At 46.2% G+C, this 22,887-nt stretch overlaps 1 non-coding gene across 1 annotated transcript; it reads right to left on the bottom strand.

Moving 5' to 3' along the window:
* Positions 1-21,512: 21,512 nt before the first annotated feature.
* LOC116477570 (U6atac minor spliceosomal RNA) lies at positions 21,513-21,638 on the bottom strand. The gene has a single exon (XR_004250535.1). It is a non-coding gene; the product is annotated as a U6atac minor spliceosomal RNA (small nuclear RNA).
* Between the last annotated feature and the right edge of the window lie 1,249 nt (positions 21,639-22,887).

Genomic DNA, 22,887 nt, shown 5'->3' with positions numbered 1-22,887 from the left:
CCAGCCAAAGGATGTCTGCTCCAGGGGAGAACAAGTGTTGAGAACCCGAGAAAAGAGACCTGGTCCAAAGGAGTGGAGACAATAGCCAATGGCCCTCTTGATATTCTCTCCATGCAATGACTTCTACTGTGAAATAGTCGTTTGACAACAAACCTTATAAATGAATAGCGTCTCGCTGTAACTCACCCTGAACATGAACTTGGTTAAGTGTTCGTGGCCATCGGAATTCCCTGCCCACCCCATCTAACTGTCTTCTGGCAGGAGGACTTTTTTTTTTTTTTGTGGCCTCGTGGTAATGTTTTTCTCATCAGCAGAGACTGATTCCTGCCTGAACCCTGACCAAGGCCACTGGCCGCATGCCGTAGTGAGGACTAGAGGAGAAGAAGATAATAATGTAGCTTTTCAAAGCCCTTTCCCAAGCACTGCTTACTTGATCCTCAGTGAAGCCCTGGGTGACAGGCAGGGAAGTCCTTATTAGTCCCTAGCTTATGGAAAACATGATGGCCCAGAGAGAATGAGTGATTAACCCAAGGGCACATGGCTTGGTGAGTTATTGAGGTCAAGGAAACAGTCTTCAAATTCCACCTCTGCTACTTACTGTGAGTATTTGAGGTTTATAACTCACTAGTGTGGGACCTTGAATGTTACTTAATCACTCTGCCTCAGTTTCCTCACTTTTAAATTAAGAATATAGTGCATCCTTCATTGAGATGTTGGGAGATTAAATAAGCCAGTATATGTAAAGTAGTTAAGCCTGTGCCTGGCAGGCAGTGAGTAGCAATGTTAGAAATTATTGCTATTATTATTGTTATTATTATTTTTGGCAACAAAGTCTCACTTTGTCGCCCAGGCTAGAGTGCAGTGGTGCGATCTTGGCTCACTGCAACCTCTGCCTCCCGCATTCAAGCAATTCTCTTGCTTCAGCCTCCCGAGTAGCTGGGACTACAGGCGCATGCCGCCATGCCAGGCTAATTTTTGTATTTTTAGTAGAGACAGGGTTTCACTGTGTTGGCCAGGCTTGTCTCGAACTCCTGACCTCGGCCTTCCAAAGTGCTGGGATTACAGGCCTGAGCCACAAGGCCCGGCCAATTGTTGCTATTATTATCAAGTCTGTCTGTGCTGTGTGACAGGAAAAGCTTCCCCAGAGCTCATATAAAGATCCCTCCAGGGGATCTCTAAGAAGATAGGTTTCAAAACTCATAGCATTACAAAAGCCTCAGTGATAATCTAGTTTGTCCGCTCATTTGATTTTATTATTGTTTTTCTGATCTGACCTTTGAAGATAATCACACAATTATTAGATGCATAGTAATCAGGTGCATAAGGTCAGTGGTCCACAGAAATCGTTGACATTATTATTATAATTATGTAGCCAAATACAATTTTTAATATTTCTATTTTTGATATTATTTGGTATCTATAAATATATACATCCATGTTATCACATTTCTCCATGACATGCACCATTTCATCTTGATCACATGCACTGACAATGACTCATATTAAGAGGTAAAAATAGAAAAAAAGAACAGTATTACTCATAATACTCGGGAAGTGGGGGAAGGGAGGAAGGGGAAGTGTAAGAATGGTAATTTCCTTATCTTTTATAGCAGCCAGTCAATTGATATTGCCTAAAATTGAAGCATGTAAAAAAGTTTATTCCAGTCTCTGAATATTTTTCATAACGTATTTTCTTAACCTTAGAGGTACAACATCCTTGAGAAATACTATCTCCTTTGGGCCGGGTGCAATGGCTCATGTCTGTAATCCCAGCACTTTGGGATGCCAAGGCAGGCGGAATGCTTGAGCTCACTAGTTTGAGACCAGCCTGGACAACATGGCCAAACCCAGTCTCTATCAAAAATACAAAAATTATCCAGGTGTGGTGGCACGTGTCTGTGGTCCCCGCTACTTGTGAGGCTGATGTGGGAGGATTGTGGGAGCCGGGGAAGTCAAGGCTGCAGTGAGCTGTAATCGCACCACAGCACACCAGCCTGGGTGGCAGAATGAGACCCTGTCCCCAAAAAATAAAAATAAAAATATCTCTTGTGGAGAATACACCAAGTTAAGCAATTCCATTAGCTTTATTAACATCTTTGTCTTCTCTTAAATTCAAGGAAAATTAAATTTTATACCTTCTATTAAATAGCATGTAAGGTATGATCTCTTTCTAAACTACTTTTTATATTTAACTATCCATACATCCATTCACTGTCCCTTCTTAGTTACCTATCCATCCTTCTCTCCGTACACATAAGGAGAGTGACATCTGCAACAATGTTCACTTGTGTCAGCCATGGTTATTTGGTGGTGGTGGGATATTGAAGATTTTTAAATATTTTCTTTGTGTTCTACAATATTGTTTGAATTTTTTATAATAAGTGTGTATCATGTTTATAAAAATAAAGCAGTATCTTAAAAAAACAGAGGGAGAGAGTGCTCCTGGATTTCCCTCCAACAACTGGGGATTTCCTTGCTTTTCCCACTCTCCCTCACCCTATATCCTCCAGGACCAAGGCTTTCAGGTTCTTCTGATACCCTAATACCAATGATTGTTCCAGAGGATTTTGCTTCCAGGGCTCGGGGGTCCTTAGTGCTGGGGAACTTGAGTGGTGGAAATTCTTGGCAAGGAGGCTGTGGATACCCTGGCAGGGAAACATACAACTGAGGAGAGGAGGAAAGATGGCCAGAGGACAGTGAGACAGCAAAAGGGTTGCGAGTCTAGGTATTTCTCATCTTATGTAGGAGGAGAGCAAGCCTACAGGGAAAGAGTGGCTTGTTTAGAGTCAGCAGCCTGCCACACACAGCAAAGGCAATCAGTTGTCCCTTCAAAGGCATTCAGTATTTTTCCCCAAGCCCTGTGATTAAGGAAAGGTGGTAGGGCTTCAGGCCCTTATTCTCAGTACAGAAAGGGAGAAGGAAGGCAATGTTAGGGCATAGGAGGGGGATTGGGACTGCAACCTCCCCCTCTTCAGCAGCTGGTCTTGTTTTTCCTATTGGATCTGCCAGAATTAGCATCTGTAGGGATTCAAGACCTCTCTGGAGGCATCTATAGCATCCATCACACAGAATGTTTAGAATCAGAGTAAAGGAGTCCTGGCAGATATTGTGTCTAGATTTGAGCAAAGTGGAGAAGATTCAGAAAGCTCTGGGGGCCAATTCTTGTCTTTCCCACTCCAACTTGGGGGCATGGCCTATGTTTCCATAAACCCTCACAATATTTTACATTTTTTTTTTCTGGGGAATGTGGTGGTGGTAGGAGTATGGAGTGGACTCTTTCACAACTCTTGAGGACGGTCCCCATCTAAACTCCAGGAAATTGTCAGCACCTCCCTAGTGGACAGCTCCCCATCAGCCACCAGAATCTCCTCATCTCAATGGGGCCCCTGGGCCACTGGTGTTCTGGAAACACTGGCTTGTCTTTCTCTTGTTCTTCTTTCTTTCTTTCTTAAAAAATTCACTTTGGTGTAAGGAGCTCCAATTTAAGAGATTTCATTCTTTAATATACCCAATGTATATAAAGGAATGAGTTGGTCCAAATAAAGGACCTTTGGCTAAATATAAGAGCCTGAGTAACTAAATTAGAAACAGCTCAAGGATGGGTGTGTATCACAGCTCAGGAATCTTTTATAACAAGATTTTCAGAACCAAATCAACATCAAGAACACATCATCTTACAAAAATTATTTTGGGCTATTTCCCAGTATTAATGCAATATGGGAGCGGTTAGTTGGACAGAGAAGTCTTAGAATTCCATGGATATTTCAATGGTTTCAGGCTAAAGTTCAGCATATTTGGAATCTGGATTGTCCCAGAAAATCCAGAGTTATGCTTCTCTTGCTCATAACCAGCAGTCTAGAATGACTCAGGTAGAAGAGAGAAGTCTAAAAGGAAATGGATATCCCGGTATTGTGAATGCCTTGGGAACTAAAGTACTAGAGGGTGCACAGATTTTCCTCTAGTAAAAGGAGGAAGCATAAAAGAGGGAGCATAAAGATTTGAAAAATTGTGAAGCCATCTATTATTGCTTCCCTTAACAGAAGTGGAACACTTCCACCAGAGCCTGTAAGAAGGTATGTGGCCAGGTCAGGTGCTGGCAGGAGAGGCTGGTTGACTTCCATTAGGCTCTTTATGAATCAGCTTTTAGGGTGGAAAGTCTCCTTGGTCCAGAGCCTGGTTCTCATCTTGGTAGGTTTGGAAACACATGTTTGTCAACACTGAGAGTGGCTCTATCTCACTCAGAATAGGGTTTCATTGTCTGAGCTTGCAAGTGCTTACTATGTAAACTACTTGCTAAGTATTTGTTGGCGATGAGAAGCAAAACCACTTGGGAACTGGGCATTTGCTGCTTCTTGTCAGCATCCCCTCTTTTTTAATGGAAAGCCATCTGGGAAACCAGGTCATCATCAGAAGATTGCTTGGTGAGCTTGGAATCAGATTTAGGGGTGATCATTTTATGATGGTGCGGTTTGATGGCAACAGGTTCTAATCAGCTGTTACCCCCATACCTGGGATGGGGGAAGGCCTACCTTTGAAGATGGGTAGGTTAAGGCCTTGGGTCAGGAGACTGCCCCTCTTTGTTCAGGTTCCTCCAGAAGCGGACTCTGAAACAAGGATTTGAGTGCAAATTGTTTAATTGGAAAGCGGTTCCAGGAAACAGTGGTAGCAGAGTGAAATGAAACAGGGAAAGGAAGGAAGCCAATACAAGATACCATCGTGGGTAACTGAAGCTTAGCCTCACTGGAGACTCTGGGAGACAGTGTACAATATATATCCCCATGTTAATCCAACCTAGGGTCCAGAGATCTGGGTCTTTTTTTTTTTTTTTTCTGTGAAACAGAGTCTTACTCTGTTGCCCAGGCTGGAGTCCAGTGGTGTGATCTCAGCTCACTGCAACCTCTGCCTCCCGAGTTCAAGCGATTCTCCTGCTTCAGCCTCCTGAGTAGCTGGGATTACAGGCATGCACCACCACACCCAGCTAATTTTTGTATTTTTAACAGAGATGGGGTTTCACCATGTTGGCCAGGCTGGTCTTGAACTCTGGACCTCAGATAATCTGCCCACCTTGGCCTCCCAATGTGCCGGGATTACAGGTGTGAGCCACTGTGCTCGGCCGGAGATCTGGGTCTTTATGCACCAACTCTCATAAGTCATTGGCTGAGTGATACTCCTGACCAGGGAATGGATTGGGTGGCTAATTTGCCAACACATCCTTCCTACTGCATACATGGGAAGAACGAGCTCTGGTGGCCAGAGCTCAGGACAAGAGAAACAGATGTGGTGGTTAGAAGTTGGACTGGTGGGTCTGAAATGGATAGTGCTGAGGGGATATAAGAAGGGCACAAGTCACATATTTGCCCATCCCTGTATTGTGGGCAGTCATGATTTGACTTTGCTTAAAAAAGCTCATCCCTTTTTTTTCTGTACTTGTGTCATTGACCCTTTATGATTAGTCAATTATCTTTATTTATTTTTTTTGAGACCAGGTCTCACTCTATCACCCAGCCTGGAGCACAGCGGTGTGATCATGGCTCACTGCAGTCTCAACCTCCTGGGCTCAAGTGATCCTCCTACCTCAGTCTCCCAAGTAGCTGAGACTATAGTTGTGTGCCGCCATGCCTGGGTAATTTTTTTATTTTTATTTCTTGTAGAGATGGATCTCACTATGTTGTCCAGGCTGGTCTTTAACTACTGGGTTCAAGTGATTGTCCTACCTCAGCCTCCCAAAGTGCTGGGATTACAGGTGTGAGCCACTGTACCCAGCCTCTTTATTCTTTAAAATAAGTTTGTTAAACTGAATCAATTAGGTTCTGTGCTTCCTACTCCTTACCCCAGAATAGTCTATGATTATTGCTTTCTACATGTTCTAGTTTTATTTATAACGTGGGGGTTTAAAATTTTTACTTCTTAGAATTTTGGGAGTGCCTTGCTGATGACCATATGTACTGCTTAAAGGAGGTGGGATGGGGAGAAGGAGAAATAGATCAGTAACTAGAAAAGGAGAAACATTTAGAAACAAAGTATTTGATGGGTTCTGAACTTTTTATGCAACTTGACCACAAATTCTTAGGTTCATCTGGAAGAAAAAAATGCAGAAGTCTAGCCAAGAACATTTTGAAAAAGAACAATAGTGAAGAATTTTGCCTATTAGATATCAAAATATACCATAAAGCTATAGTGGTTAAAACATTGTGGGATTGGCACGAGCATAGACAAATAATTTAGTGGAACTGAACAGAGACTCCAGAAACAGATTCATCTACATGTAGAAGTTTAGTATATGATGAATATGGTATTTCACACTTGATCTTAGCCAAAAGGCTGAGAAGTAATGAACACGATATTCGAAATGACAGGGCACAAAGAGGGGAATAAGGGTGAATATTATAATAGATGATGTTATTAGTTATCTATCTGGAAATGATTAGATTAGAATTCCTATCTCAGACATATACAAATGAAAATAAATTTTCAAATGGATTACGGAAGTAATACTAAAGAACAAAACTAAAATGCTTTAGAACAAAACATTTGAGAGCAGTTTTTCAATCTTGGAGTGGGAAAGACCATTCTGAGATTCTAAAATTGAGAAGTCTTAATAAGAAGGGACTGGTAGATTTGACTACATAAACTCGAAAACTTTTTTGCAAGTTAAGACACCATAAAAACATTAAGAACACAAAAGAAACTTTTTCTGCATCTCTGCCCCCTCTCTCTGGTGTCTATCTTTCTAAGTCTGGCCTCTCTCCAGTCCCTGTCAGCCTGAGTCTCGGCTCCTCCCGCTGAGTCTCGGCCTCTCCCACTCTGAGTCTTGGCACCTCCCACTCTGAGTCTCGGCTCCTCCCACTCTGAGTCTCAGCTCCTCCCACTCTGAGTCTCGACTCCTCCCTCTCTGGGTCTCAGCTCCTCCCTCTTTGAGTCTCAGCTCCTACTTCTCTGAGTCTCAGCTCCTCTCTCTCAGAGACTCTTCCTCCTTCCCTGTCTTGGCTCCTTTCTTCCTGAGTTTCAGCTCCTAGCTCTGAGTCTCTGATCCTCCCTCTTTGGTTTTCTCCCCAGTCTTGTCTCCTACCTCTTCACTCAGGTTGTCTCACAATCTGTTTCCTCAAGAAAAGTAGACGAGTCCTGGACAGACAAATGATGAGTTTCATTCATAGACTGAGGAAGCAATAAGGAAAAAGGAAAAAAAAAAAAAAACACAGCATGGGAAAGATTTGCAGTGTATATAGAACAAAATATCAAGATTCATAAAAAATATATAGCAAGTGTAAATCCATTAAAAACGCACAACTGGCCAGGCGCGGTGGCTCACGCCTGTAATCCCAGTACTTTGGGAGGCCTAGGTGGGTGGATCACTTGAGGTCAGGAGTTCGAGACCAGCCTGGCCAACATGGTGAAACCCCATCTCTACTAAAAATACAAAAATTAGCCGGGTGTGATGGTGCACGCCTGTGATCCCAGCTATTCAGGAGGCTGAGGCAGGAGCATCACTTGAATCCGGGAGGCAGAGGTTGCAGTGAGCCAAGATCACACCACTTCACTTCAGCCTGGGTGACAGAGTGAGACTCTGTCTCAAAAAAAAAAAAAAAAAAAAGGCACAACTACTATGAGAAAATTGGTTAAAGGATATTCACAGGCAATTCAAATACCCTGAAATGTATGTGGCTTAGTGAGTGCTGTGATGCACTGGGCTCCCTCGTTCAGAGCCGGGTATTCATTCTCCAATGCTGGGAGTCTCAGTAGCCTGTGGTACTCCCTGAGTCCCTCTCTAGGAATCGTCATTTATTTAGAAGAAAAGTATATCTTAGCTGGGCGTGGTGGCTCACGCCTGTAATCCCAGCACTTCGGGAGGCTGAGGTGGGCAGACCACTTGAGGTCAGGAGTTCAAGACCAGCCTGGCCAACATGGTGAAACCCCGTCTCTACTAAAAATACAAAAATTAGCTGAGCATGGTGGCGCATGTAGCTGTAGTCCCAGCTATTTGGGAGGCTGAGGCGGGAGAATCACATGAACCTGGAAGGTGTAGTTGCAGTGAATCAAGATTGCACCACTGCACTCCAGCCTCGGCAACAGAGCGAGACTCTGTCTCAAAAAAAAAAAAAAAAAAGGATATCCTGCCATTCCTATGAGAGAAGTCACACAGAAGTCTGAAATACACAAAAATGTCTTTATAATTAAGTGGTCTTCACTTTTTTTTTTTTAATAGACAGAATTTCGCTCTTGTTGCCCAGGCTGGAGTGCAATGACACGATCTCGGCTCATCGCCACCTCTGTCTCCTGGGTTCAAGCGATTCTCCTGCCTCAGCCTCCTGAGTAGCTGGGATTACAGGCATGAGCCACCATGCCCGGCTAGTTTTGTATTTTTAGTAGAGACGGGGTTTCTCCATGTTGGTCAGGCTGGTTTTGAACTCCTGACCTCAGGTGATCTGCCTGCGTCAGCCTTCCAACACATTTTTATAATTATAATTAAAAATGGTCTTCACAGTTTCATTATAATAACTGCGTCAATTTCCTAAGTTTTTAAAATTTAATTTAAATTAAAACCTTGAATTTCCTTTAGTTTTTAAAATTTAAGGACTTAATTCTCTTCCACATAAAAAAGTGGTCCAGTTTGCATTTATGTAGATTACATGTTATTGTCTAAACCAATCCTTTTTTGGCATTTGTTTGCTTTTACGTCAGGCTTTGAAGTTGTTAAGAAATTTGCTTTGCCCTCCCTACTCTCCTCGAAGGAGATGTGACCTCTTCCCTGGATTACCCTAAGGATACACCACCCTTCAGTAACCGAGGGGGCCAAGGGCCGGGAAAGGCAGCAGCAACTGAATTCCTCTCTGGGGTCTCACTGTCCTCAGAAGAGAGAAACACCACGTGGACTGGAGCAGTTCTGTGAGCTGTGAGTTCGTCAGAGAGATGTCCCTGACAATAACAGCTGGGTTTGTGATTGTGATTCCCCTGGCCGCTCTGTGAATCCATGTGCTCATCTTTCCTGACATGAGCCTCTCCCCCTTGCACTATGCAATGGGATTTTTACTATCCACCTGGAGCAGTTGAGGTCAAGAGAGGCCAAGGAAATAAGTGAGAAGGACAACAGCAGGATTTGAAGCCAAATGCCACATAGCGTACATGCCTGAAGGAGGGCACGGGTTCCCTAAAAAGCCCTCCCTTCCTTTATGCTCCACAGGCTCTTGTACCATTCCCAATTATGCCCCATTGGAAGTATCTTGGAATTCTTTATTCTTGTACACAGCTCTAACACCTCTGATTGTCAGGGATTCATGTATACCTATGGAGTCTAAAGGGTGCAGCAAAGCATTTAATTTTCTCAGCAAATCATCCACTGGTCCATATAGAAGCAGCCTTAGATAGGCAAATCGGTGTTCCCTTTGCTCTCTTTGCCTCCCTTATGACCTCCTGTTTATTTTTTGCACTCCCTGGCCTCCCCTAGGATTCCTACTCCATTATAGAGTGATAGCATCATATCCTGATGTCTTCAGGTATTAACGTCTTTCAAGATAGTCAGAGGAGCATCATAAAACAAGTCTTTCTCAATCCCAGCACTTTGGGAGGCTCAGGAGGGAGGATCGCTTGAGCCCAGGAGTTCAAGACTAGTCTGGGCAACCCAGGGAGACCTCTTCTCTTAAAAAAATGTAAAAATTTATCTGGGTGTGGTGGCACATGCCTGTGGTCCTAGCTATTCAGGAGGCTGAGGTAGGAGGATGGCTTGAGCCCAAGAGGTTGAGGCTGCAGTGAATTGTGACAGCACCACTGCACTCCAGCATGGGTGACAGAGCGAGACTTTGTCTCAAATTCCCATGCCCCAAAACCCAAGTCATTCTCTTTCTAATATTGATTGCCTTCCATAGCTTGTGGCTTTTATGCTAACAGAGTTTCTGCCACTCTGTGGTGACTCTCTAGAGACAAGCCTTCTCTACAAGGTTGGTGGGGTTATATGTTGGGAAGAAGTGGGCAAGGGGAACAGGAAACCTCATTCTGCTACCACTACTCCTCTTTCAGGTGGCAGGCCCCTTGAGGGCAGGGATGTGTCAGAATCCCGCCTGTCCCCACACTAAGCACAGGGTCTGTTGCAAGGGGAAAGCTCAGTGAACCTTGGATGAGTGAATGAAAATACTCAGGCTGTAGAAAATCAGCCCTCAAAGACATCCCTGAAGCCCATGCCTGCTCCACATGTGCAACCCACTTTGTCCCCCACCCACCACCACTGGTGTGACTCACTTTCATTCATTCATTTAACAACATCAAGAACTATGTTCACTGACTGTGCTGGAGCCCTCTGGAGGGGTCAGACAACTGCAACAATTGCAACACTGTCTTCCTCTCCTAGGATGGGGTCGACACAGGGCACGGTGGGAACGCAGAGGAAAAGGGCTGGATCCAGACAGGGCAATTGGGAAAAGCTTGAAGTTCTTTCTAGAAGCTGTAAAGTTCCGGGCCAGTGGTAGGGACAGGGCGAGGGGAGCCAGCAGAGAGAGAGAGCTGGCCTGCAGTGGGGCCAACAAAAAATGTGGCTATTTTCCCAGCCGCTGGCCAGGAAGGGGAGTAAGAAGCCTCAAATGAAGGTTTGACATTGTTTTTCTTTCTTCTGGAGTGCTGCCACGTGCCGCCACACAGAGCATCTCACGGGTAGATGCATATTATTGCAATGTGTTTATCTAGGAAACCAGAGCCCAGCTCCAGCATCTGGTTTTCAGCATAATCCTGAGTGAAGTCCAATTTTCCAGTTGGGTTAATGAAAATAAAACTTGGGAAGTTGTGGGCTGGCTGCATCAGGGGCTGAATTCTGGGCTCATGCAGGGCCATGGATTGCAGAGCCGGAAGGGCTTGGGCAGGTCATGGATTTATTGTGGACAACCTTGCACGGGGAGGGAGTTGCTGCCTGGCCTGGTTCTGAGGAACACGCCTCACAGAGGAATGATGTCTTTGGATTTTCTCTGTCTTAACCTGACACCAGTTGACGGAGCACCTACTTTGGCTGAAACACTGGGCTGCGTCGTGGGGCAGGGGTGAAGCACAGGTGTGGACCAGCGCCTGAGCCCAGCTTGCCTGAGCACAGTGCAGCCGAGGAGAGATGCCCGAACACACAGGCATTACACAGGTGGACTGCTGAGTGGGACCCTGATAGCTTGTCAGGGCTCACCACTTTGAAGCTGTCTGGAGACTTGGGATCCGAGAGAGACTCATTTTTAAAAGCCAGCTTAAAAAAAGGCGTAGCCAGGTTTCAGGGAGACCTGCAAACCAGAACTAGAAGTCCACCGGCTCTCTTTGCACCTCTGTCTGCAAGTCTTGAGTGTTTGTTTCATGTTTCTCTCTCCTTGCAGAACAGGTTTCTCTTACCTCCAGAGAGTGTGGCAGAAAACGCAATTGCCCCACAGCTCCTAAGTCCTCATGAGCCTCTTTCTCTCTCTCTCTTTCTTCCCCCACTCCAAATTCCTTGGGATAAAGGTGCTAGTTAGCCCTGGTGGGTGACAGGCTCACTATTGGTAAAATTAGAGGTGGCTAGGGGGTCAGTCACATGTATGAATATGGCTAAGAGGAGCCCACCCTGAGGTCCCATGCCTGGGGGTTCTTCTTTATAGAAAGTGCTTAGTAGTGAACTACAAGTCACAGACAGCTTCTCCTTTGATGCGACTCCACCCTTGTGAGGGAGACAGGACAGGGAAATGGGGGCCAGCCATTAGTGTGAGAGTAAGGCTGGACCCAGGGCTCCTGACTCCCAGCCCAGTGCTCTTTCCGCTACACTGTGTTCTGCTGGTCTTGATGTGGAGCCAACAGTTGTGAAATGGACTGTGCCTATGTGGTTTCCCCTCGGGAGCAGCTGCAGAACGAGCAGTGTTGATTAAATAGGATTTTGTTGGCAGGCCTTGGAACGAGTCGGGAGCCAGTGGTGTGGCTAGCTGCAACCCTTGGGGAGTTTATCAGAAGGCACGTGTCATAGATCCCGGACAGGGTGACCTCTCACAGGGTGTCAGGATCCTGGGGGAAGGATGGGCCCTTACCAAGGATGGTCTTCTTTACCCCGAGGTTGCTTCCTAGACAGAATGTAGGGAAGGCCCAGGCAGGGCAGGGAGGAAGAGCCTCTCTCTCCTGAGACCCACCTCACACTAAGGAACCACACTGAGTCATAAAATGGTGTTAGGGGAAGAGGCCTTTCTCTGAAGCTGGAGAGGAGGGTCCCCAAGGCAGGCCAGAGAGCCAGCTCCTAAAGGACTATAAGGGGTAGGACATTTGGTGTCTCCTTGGTCATCTGTAATCCTGCTGAACAATGACGCTTTCCCTCATTCCACCATCTTGGTGTGGGAAGGGATACTCATGTTTTTCAAGATGCTGTCAGTTTTGTGTGCACCTTGCTGTCCCTGCATCTGTCTATCCAGCACCTTATGCCTGGAGTCACTGATGTTCCCACTTCCAGGCCTGAGCCCATCCGGGAGCCTGAGCCAATACTGAAAACAGCCCCAATCCCATTCTATGGGGCTTGGAATCATCTTCCTGCTGGTAGCACCAGGCTGGCCTTCCTGCTTTGCTGTGTTAGTATATCCACAGGACTGGGGTCTTGCCTTGGTCTTTCTTCCTGGTTCACTTGGTTATATTTCCTTGAACCTTTCCTGTGGGTCTGTACCCAGGTTTTAAGCCTTCCTGGGGCTCTATACCTGCTTATAAACTTTGGCCCATTCCTCCAGCCACTGATGAAGGGAACCCTGGGCATGGTGATGAACCTTCACCTGGCTCTATGTTACCTCCCATCTCTATCATCTCTGCCAACTGGCCTGGCTATCTTTAATACTGATGTCAACTAGGGATGACCTCTGAACAGTTTACCAGCCCATTTTGCAGCTGGGCTGGAACCTGTGGCTCAGGGTTAGTGAGGAGGCTTTCTCCATTTTCTTTGTTCCTCTCCTTGGCCCTACATACTTCTTCCCTGAGCCCATTCTAATGACACTTGGCATGGGCTATGCTTCCTGTCCCACTGAGTCATGCCCAGGAGTCTTCTCTCCTTTCCATTTGTCTCCCTTCTGTTGGTTGCAAAGGTCATTCGGAGTCCACTGACAGCAGCCCTTCCCCCAGTGAGTAGATCTCCTCATGTACCGGTAAGGGTTACTGACTGCAAAATCAAATTCTTCATGTAGACATCTCCCAGAGTATTATGGGTCATCCCGCATCAGCTCATCAACCCATGTGATTAACCTGAGTCAAGGCAACTCTGGCCAAAGTGAAGAAGGAGAAAGTCAGACTATATATATTCTTTATTTTTTGGTTTTAATTCTCCCTCTTATGAGCACATGCAAGGCTGACTTATCCTAATCTCTTTCTCATCTAGGTGCTAAAATGACATTTTCTCTGAACTTGTGTGTATAGAATTCCTGCCAGTGCAGGGTCTGTTCTGTTCAGTCACCTCCCATTCCTCAGACATGGTTTCTATTGCCTTTTGCCCACAGCTGAAATTCCCCCATCCATCCATCCACCCACCCACCCATCCATCCATCCATCCATTCACCCACCCATCCATCCATCCATCCATCCATCCATCCATCCATCCATCCATCCATCCATCCACCCACCCATCCACCCATCCACCCATCCATCCATCCACCCACCCATCCAGTCATCCAATAAATGTATCTTCCAAGTCCTGTGTAAACAACTTGGGCATGGTTTCTTCCTGCAAGGAGCCTTGTGTCTGCCTCAAGCCCTGCCTCTGTCTGGCAGGACCTGGACTGTCTCCAGCTGGACTCACTAATATGTCTCCAGTCTAGGCTCATTCTTATGGGGATAGCAGACAATGGCAGGGAGACTAGCAATAAACATGTAAACATATAAGTAATTGTTAACTGCTAATTGGCTTAATGTTATATAAAGAATAAGACTGCCAAAGAAAATGACAACAAATTATGGGGGCACCTACTTAGGAAGGGTATTAGTAGGCTTTCTGAGGAAGTGACCTTTAAGCTAAGATCTGAAGGATGTCATAGGGGAAAAAAATGTGCAGAGAGCAGAAAACAAAAAGTGCTAAGGCTGTGAGGTGGAGAAGAAAACATGTTCCAGAACTGGAAAGAAGCTTGATGTGGCTGAAGTACAGCAAATGAGAAGGTGGCATACAATGAGACCGGGGAAGAAGGCAGGAGACATATTCATGCACAGCTTTTTGGCCTTGGTGAGGAAGTTATAAAAGGAAAGGGCTAAAGCAGGAATTGATGTGATCTGATTTAAAAGACTGCTGTAGCTGTTACGTGGAAAATAGATTGGAGAGGGGATCAGATGGAAGCAAGGAACTGCTGGTCTTTTAGCCAAGGGATGACGGTGGCTTAATCTGATGGGACAGCACTGGAGACACGTTTGGGGTATAGAGTAGGATGTGGTGGGCAAGGGAGACTTTATGTACTTTTGCCACATTTCTGCTTGAGAAACTGAGTGAATAGTGGTGTCTTTAACTGAGATATGAAGATCACAAGCAGAGAAGCTTCCGAGTTCAGGGAGGAAATCCAGAGTTCGGATTTGAGCATGTTAAGTTTGAGATCTCCGTTAGACATCCACGAAGGTCAAGTAGGCACTTGAATAAAAGAGACTGGAACTCAGGAGAGGCTTGGGCTGGAGCGAAAGCTGAATTGCCAGCATATGGAGACTAGGTAAGGTAGGAGGGACACCCTCTTATCTGTTTCCCTGGGAGTCTTGCACTAAAGCTAAGGTCTTTCAAACAGACTTGAGTAAAGACATCAGGGGTGGGGGACCTGGAATACCCTTCCAAAATGAGGGCTCTTGGGTTCCTGCAGGGCCAGGACTGTGCATAATAGTGATTCAACTGGGGCAGGAGAACTTCCTTGGCTCCACTGGGGCTGGCCTTTCTTAGGATTGTTTTAAATTCCATTGATTATTCTTTGCTTTGCTCTGGAAACAACTACTCTTTATGTAAGCCCTCTCTGAAAGTGACACATCATGGAAAAATTCTTTTGGATTTGAATGCAGCGAAGACAGAGAGGGCGCATCTTGCTTTGTGGTGTGGAGGCCGTGCTGAGGATGTGCCGCGGGCCAGAGAGCTGGAAAGTGGGTTCAGGCAGCCAGGCTGAGTCAACCCTTCACCCCTGAGGAACCCACGCAGAGCATCACATGATGTGGAGGAAGAGGGGCACGGAGTCAGTCTAATATTCAAGGCGGGAAGGGTAGAATTGGAAAGGGAGGAGAAAATGTCATTTTGGTGTGGCAGGAGAACATGACATGCTTCTCTGGCTTCCAGGAAGAATATTTCCCGCCTAGGGCTCTGGATTCTCTATGGCTGAGCTCTCTGGGATAGAGAAGGAGGGAGATGTTCATTCCCATTTGGAGATGTGGGCTGTTTTCTTGGGGCATCTGAGCTGGTACTTGTGAAAAGGATAGGACTTCGATAGGTGCAGTTTTCCCTTTACCTGCTGAACCCTTCTGCATGTCAATAAAATAAAATAAAATAAAATAAAAAAGTCCCCAACTTGACCTCAGGGACCTCCTTCCCCTACCATGGAGATTCCTGCTGCCACTCTTCTTGGCTTTAGAGTACACACTTGAGGAAGCAGAGTCTTTTCTGATGAGCTCCTTGTCCCTGCTCACCAGATGTAGTGATTCCTGAGCTCCTTCAGGGATGAAGTGTCTCAGCATTTCCTTCCTGAATCGTGCCTCTCCTCTCCTCTGGCCTGCTCTCTCAGCTCTCTCTTTCTTTGTCATATTTTTATTTCCTCACTTTCCCTCCCACAGTGGAATGAAGCACCGTATTGAGTAGAGGCTGATGGCGTTGGCCAGAGCTGTAGAATGCTGATGGAGGAACAGGAAGTAAGTGAGGAAGGGGCAGAGGTGCTTCTAAGTGCTCTGTGCACTGACCCAGAAGGTCCTTTTTGGAGCCACAGGGCTGTGGTCCTGAGCATGAAAGAGGAGGGCTGGGGTGAGGATCAACACTCCAGAGGGCCAGGAAAGGGGGAGCCACTGTCTCCATGGGACATTTCTGGAAGACAGTTTTCAAGGTGGTATAGTGGCACGACAGTTAAGATAATGATGATAAAAGATTAGAGGAAGCAGCATTGAAAGCAGCAGCGTAAACTTGTGGAGATGGGGGTTAGTGTGGCCCCGATGGTCCTCCTCCCTCCATCACCATTCTCCCACTCCCAGGTGTGTCAGCCTGAAGTTAAAACTGGTCCTGTATGGATGAGGCAACATAAATGGGAGGCGAGGCAACATAAATGGGAAGCAAGGCAGCAGCTGTTGAAAATTCAATCGCGGAGGCCTCTTTGGGGCGTATGTGGCCTAGGAGTGGCTGGCACAGAAGTGCTGGAAGTAAAATCACCCCTGTCCCTTTCTTTTCTCTCTACCTCTTATGAGTTTTATGGAGTTAGTACTCCCCTTCTCCTGGACTCTCTTTTGTGTACTCTATTCTGGCCGCACTGGCCTCCTTGTTCCTGGAAGATGCCAGCGTGCCATGCCACGCGGCTTCACATCTGCTGGGCCCTCTGTTGGGATGCTCTTCTCGCACAGTGCTGCCTGGCTCACTCCCTCACTCCTTTTAGGCCTCCGTTTGGAGGCTCCCTTAACAAAGAGGCTTTCTCCACACACCCCACATCAATTAGACATTTTCTTTTTTTTTTTTTTTTTTGAGACAGAATCTCGCTCTTTTGCCCAGGCCGGAGTGCAGTGGCGCTATCTCGGCTCACTGCAAGCTCCGCCTCCTGGGTTCACGCCATTTTCCTGCCTCAGCCTCCCGAGTAGCTGGGACTACAGGCTCCCGCCACCGCGCCCGGGTAATTTTTTGTGTTTTTTTAGTAGAGACGGGGTTTCACCGTGTTAGCCAGGATGGTCTCGATCTCCTGACCTCGTGATCTGCCCGCCTCAGCCTCCCAAAGTGCTGGGATTACAGGAGTGAGCCACCGTGCCCAGCCAATTAGACACTTTCTTCACTCATACCCCCTACTCCCCTTACCATGATTCATTTTTTCTTCGTAACTCTTTATCATCACCACATAATGTATTCTGTATCAATCTCTTTACTGTCCATCTCTCTCTGCCTGAATGTCACTGTTTTGTTTGCTGCTGCATTCCCGATGCCTAGAAGAATGTCTGGCACATGCAGACTTTCAATAAATATTTGTTGAGTGGGTGAATGAATGACTACATCTGACGAGAAGAGAGGCTTTGGTGACTCTTTAGCATTGATATGTAATCTGTTGAGTGCATGTTTGCCGCATTTATCAACATTCTTTTAAAACTAGATTCATTTTCTGATAGTATTATCTCATCAGTGCAGGGGACCGCCTGAGCATTAGGCCACAAGCCAGGCTATTCCTGGAAGGGTTGCAGGACAGGCTCGCAGGATGATGCACAGGCTGGTACCCTGGGGCCCTTCATGTTTGAGAAGAGAGCCATGGCACTTCTGGGACGTTCACAGTGACCTCACTCTGATTTGATTTTCCCTGGAAGACACCTGAGGCTACTTCCTTCTCTGCGGATGAAGTAGAGGAAAGGAGTGTATTATTAGTCAGGGCTCTCTAGAGAAACAGAACCAGTAAGATATCTACCCATCCACCCTATTGGATATATATCCTATCGAGTATATAGATACACACATACATAAGGGAGGAAGAGAAAGGGAGGGGGGAAGCGAGGGAGAGAGAGGGAAGGAGAGAGAAAGAGAGTTTATTTTAGGGACCTGGCTCACATGATTGTGGGGTTGGCTAGTCTGAAATTTGTAGGGAAAGCTGGCAGGCTGGAAACTCAGGAAATTCCTATATTGCAGTCTTGAGGCTGAATTCCTTCTGTTTCAAGAACTCTCAGTCTTTGCTCTTAAGGCCTTAAACTGATGAGCCAAGGCCCACGACAGTATAGAGTGTAATCTGCTTTACTTAAAGTCTACTGATTTAAATGTTAATTACATGCCAAAAACACCTTCTAAACACCAAAAACAACATCTAGACTGGTGTTTGATTAAACAACTGGCCACCATAGCCTAGTGCATAGAATTAACTATCCCGGGGACTCACCCTGGCAGCAATATACATGCTGGTGAACAGTCCAGTAGCTGCAGTCTCTTAGAATTAGGAGGAGCTGCCAAGGTGCCTTATCTCATTCATGCCTCTGGTGGAGTCCTCCTGTGGCAAGTCACACCAGTGAGCAGTGGGGCCCCATCAGGAAGGACTGGGCGGGGGTGCCCAAGCCCCTTATTCTGCCTTGTTCTGGCCCTGCCCTGGCCTGACCCTTACCCCAAACCCATATCCCTGGGGCCCTGAGTCATACCTAGTTTTTCCCTTTTGTCACTTCATTTATTCTGAGCTCCACGACTAAAAAGAGAGAAATCAGTCCCTAGTCACATGGAGCTTACATTCCAGTTGGAAGCCAGTCAATCATATGAACAAATAAAAAAAATATTTCAGCCCGTGATAAATACTATGAAGAAAATAAGACAGGACAATGGGATTGGTAATGATGGGGTCTCACATTTCTGAGGAGGTGCCATTTGAACTGAGAATGAGGGTTGCTCGGGAATCAGTCATGCACAGATCTGGGGAGCAGGGGAGTCAGCAAGTGCAAAGGCCCTGAACATGTGACTTCTTGGGGGCCAGAAAGAAGGCCGTTTGCTAGGTGTGCAGTGGAAGAGGGAGAGTTGCATGAGGTGAAGTCAGAGAGAAAGAGAGGGGCCAGGTCATGGGGGTCTTGCAGGTCATGGTTAGAATCCTGGGACTTGATTCTAATTTCAAGGAAGCTGTTGGAAAGTCTGTAGTGGTAGAATGCTATAATCTCACATTTTATAAAAGGTCACTCTGGCTGCCGTGTAGAGAATGGACCACACAGGGCAAGAGTGGAAGCAGGATGCCTTGTTGGAGACGTCACCCAAGCCAGAGATGATGGTGGCTTGGATCAGTGTGACAACAGTGCAGATGAAGAAAAGGTAAATTTGGTGCATTTTTGGAGGTTAAAATGACAGGCCTTTTTGATGAATTGGATGTGGCAGATGAAGGAAAGAGGAATGAAGGAAGATTCCTGGGTTTTTGTCTAAGCAATTTGTTGAATGGTGCTTTCGTTAACTGAGATGGGAGAAGAAACAGCTGGTGGAGGGTGAAGGTGGGCAATCGGGTTTGTAATGCCTCTTAGGTATGCAGGGATGTGGTCAGGCCTGGTCACCTACTGGCGCCAGCTTCAAAGAGGGAGACCTGAGCTGAAACCTGGACAGGGCGACTTTTTCCCAGTGGCTGCCTGGAATTCACCTGCTTTCCTTTATCAGCTAGCCCACCGTTGGATGGTAACCCCATGAGCTATACCTGCGGGAAGTTCTACCTGAGCTTCTCAGCTCTCCTTGTATCTTGAGCCCCTGGCTCCTCTGTCTCTGAGGCAGCTCCTGCCTTCTGTTGAATTCAGCCCAGTTCCACAAGTTCTTATGGACACCAACTCAGTTTCAGATCCATGCTGGTTATTGGTGGCACAAGGATCTGCAAGGCATGGCTAGGCCAGCTTCCACAGTTCCTGCCTGCTCTCTGGAGCAGGACTTTTAAAAGCTGGGTTCATGGATGGACTGTGTATTAGTCCGTTCTCACGCCACTGTAAGGGAATACCCGAGACTGGGTCATTTATAAAGGAAAGAGGTTTAATTGACTCATAGTTCTGCAGGGCTGTGGAGGCCTCAGGAAACTTACAGTTATGGCAGAAAGGGAAGCAAACACATCCTTCTTCACGTGGCAGTAACAAGGAGAAGTGCCGAGCAAAAGGGAGAAAAGCTCCTTATAAAACCATCAGATCTCATGAGCACAAGAACAGTATGGGGGAACTGCCCCATGATTCAATTATCTCCACCTGGTCCCTCTTATGACACCTGGGGATTATAGAAACCATAATTCAAGATGATATTTGTTGGGGGGAACACAGCCAAACCATATCAGACTGCAAGGGAAAGATCTGTAACTTCCCAGACATGTGGTATAAAATTTGTGCTTAGGTACATTTTTATATTCATTTTTCTAGGAAGGGAAACTATGGCTTCTAATAGACACTAAAAAAAGGTAGGTGACCCCCAAAATGCCAAGACTGCTATTCTGTGGGTGATGTGCCCAGTGTTTAATCCCTCTCCCTCCAGTCTTTCTCAACCTTGCAGCTGCTTCAGGATGTGACAGATGTGATAAAATGCAGGGCAGGTCGTGATAGGCCAAGAAGCAGGAAGGGGCTGGATCTTAGGGTGTGTGAGGGACAGGTACAGAATGCCCCTGGAGAGAGTGTGGGGGGCTTCACATGCCATCTGAGGAGTCTGGATTTACCCCTGCGAATGATAGGGAGTTAGAAAGCATTTTAAGCATGGATGACATGGACAACTTTGTGTATCAGATAGTCCTCTCTCATAGTTGGGTGGAGCATGGACAGGAGATGGGTAAGGCTGGAGAGGGGAAGTCAGGAGGAAAGAATGGGAGATGAGAGAGTGTGGATTTAGAGTGGAAGGAAGAGAAATGGAGGGAGTAGAAACTAAATGACCACTGCCTGTTGCTACAGGGAGAGGCTATTCTGGAAATGCTGAGCTTGGCAAAAGAGGCTTTGGGGGCTCAGGGGAGAAAAGAAGGGTAGCTTGTTGGCCAGAGAAGTGGGGAGACACCTGGGTTGAATAAGGGTCTACAGGAAGGCTCCCTGGAAGATGGAAAGCCTGACTCTGCAGTGGGGCCAGGCTTCTCTTGGAAGACACTCTCCTGAAGTCCTCGTAGGCAAATGGTTTGGGATCAGGGAAGAGGGGACTGAAAGTCAGGGAGGCCAGAGGGTGCATGGCTGACCATAGGCCTCTGCAGGAGGAGAACTGGGAGAGGTCAGAGGCTGAGGGCACGCAGAGTCTCAAAGGTAGGCTAAGCAAAAGCAGGGAAATCAGGGGAAGGATGGAGGCTGTGATCACTAAGGGGCATCCCACAGGAACAGTTGCTTCCTCAGGGTGACCATGCCCAGTGCCTCTGTATATGCTCTTCCCTGGGGCTAGAACAGTCCATCCTCCTTCACACACAGGCTTGGCATCCCGCCCCAGGCTCTCGTCCTTCTGTGACCTCGAGAGCAGAGCCAGTCACTTCCTCCTCCCTGCTCTCACAGCCCCTGGGCTTGCCTCCTCAAAGCACTTTGCAGGCTGGATTGCTGGTGACTGTGTGTGCTTGCTACCCCCACCCCCAACCAGGAGACTGGACTTCCTGGGGGACAGGCTTGTCTGTCATCCATGGGTCCCCTGAGTCTGGTACAGCTGATTGCAGCCCTGCTATGGGTGTTGAACTCTTAGGTCCTGAGTGGGACACTCCTGCCAGTGGGTTTACAAAGGAGCCAGTGTAGGACATAATTTAAAAAAATGTTTACCAATTTATTATAAAGGATATTACAAAGAATACAGATGAACAACAGCCAGATGGATGGAATAGATACCTAAGGCAAGAGATGTGGGAAGAGGCGAGGGGCTCCATGCCCTCTCTGGATGCACCACCCTCCAGGAGCCTTCAGGTGTTCAGCTACCAGGAAGCTCCCTCAAACCAAACCTTTGGTGTTTTTAAAAAGGATGGTTAGTTGCCTTGAAGTAGGTGGCGATGCCTTAACTGTATGCATGTTGTCAGGCTGCAGGGCCTCTTCCATCATTGTCAAGGGGAGTGCTAACTTTCCCTCCTTTCTTAAAACATGTAACATGATGTTTTAATGTACGTATGTATGCATAATGTACATAGGCAGGAACTTGCTGTGCAACTATCAGTAGTTTCTTTCTATCAGTAGCCGAAGCAGTTGCTATGGCTGAGGAAATTGACATATCCATTATCTCACATAGTCACCTTTCTTCCTTTTTTTTGGTAACAGTACCTAAAATCTACTCTCTCAGCAAATTTCCAGTATGCAATACAATATTAACTATAGTCCTCATGCTGTCCATTGAATCTCTAGTCTTATTCATCCTATACAACTACATATTTCAACCCTTTGATCTACATCTGTCCAGTCCCTCCCATCAATCATCATTCTTCTGTTTGTATGTATTCGGTTTTTTAAAGATTCATGTGTAAGTGAAATCATGCAGTGTTTTTCTTTCTTTTTTTTTTTTTTTTTGAGACGGAGTCTCGCTCTGTCACCCAGGCTAGAGTGCAGTGGCGCGATCTCAGCTCACTGCAAGCTCCGCCTCCCAGGTTCACGCCATTCTCCTGCCTCAGCCTCTCTGAGTAGCTGGGACTACAGGTGCCCGCCACCACGCCCGGCTAATTTTTTGTATTTTTAGTAGAGACGGGGTTTCACCGTGGTCTCGATCTCCTGACCTCGTGATCCGCCTGCCTCGGCCTCCCAAAGTGCTGGGATAACAAGTGTGAGCCACTGCACCCTGCCAGTGTTTTTCTTTCTTTCTGTGTCTGGTTTATTTTACTCAGCATAATGTTCTTCAGGTTCATCTATGTTGTTACAAATGACAGGATTGCTTTCTTTTCAAGACTGAATAATATTTCTGTATGTGTGTTTACATTTATATATAAATATATGTAACACACATATATGTTTATATATACACAAAGAAATATATATACACACACATATTTATACATATACATCATGATTTCTTTATCCTTTTATCTCTTGATGGACACTTCGGTTGTTTTCATATCTTGGCAGTTTTGAATAATGCTGCAATGAACATGGGAGTGCAGCTATCTTTACAAGGTGGTGATTTCATTTCCTTTGGGTATATACCCAATAGTAGGATTGCCAGATCATACGGTAGTTCTATTTGTAACTTTTTGAGGAATCTCCATACTGTTTTCCATAATGGTTGTACCAATTTACATTCTCGCCAACAGTATACAAGGGTTCCCTTTTATCTACATCCTTGCCAACCCTTGTTATCTCTTGTCTTTTTTATAATAGCCAGCCTAACAGGTATGAGGTGATCGCTCA

Source organism: Hylobates moloch, unplaced genomic scaffold (assembly GCF_009828535.3).
Source record: "Hylobates moloch isolate HMO894 unplaced genomic scaffold, HMol_V3 SCAFFOLD_11, whole genome shotgun sequence".
Lineage (NCBI taxonomy): Eukaryota > Metazoa > Chordata > Mammalia > Primates > Hylobatidae > Hylobates > Hylobates moloch.
This window is presented reverse-complemented; position numbering and strand designations above follow the sequence as displayed.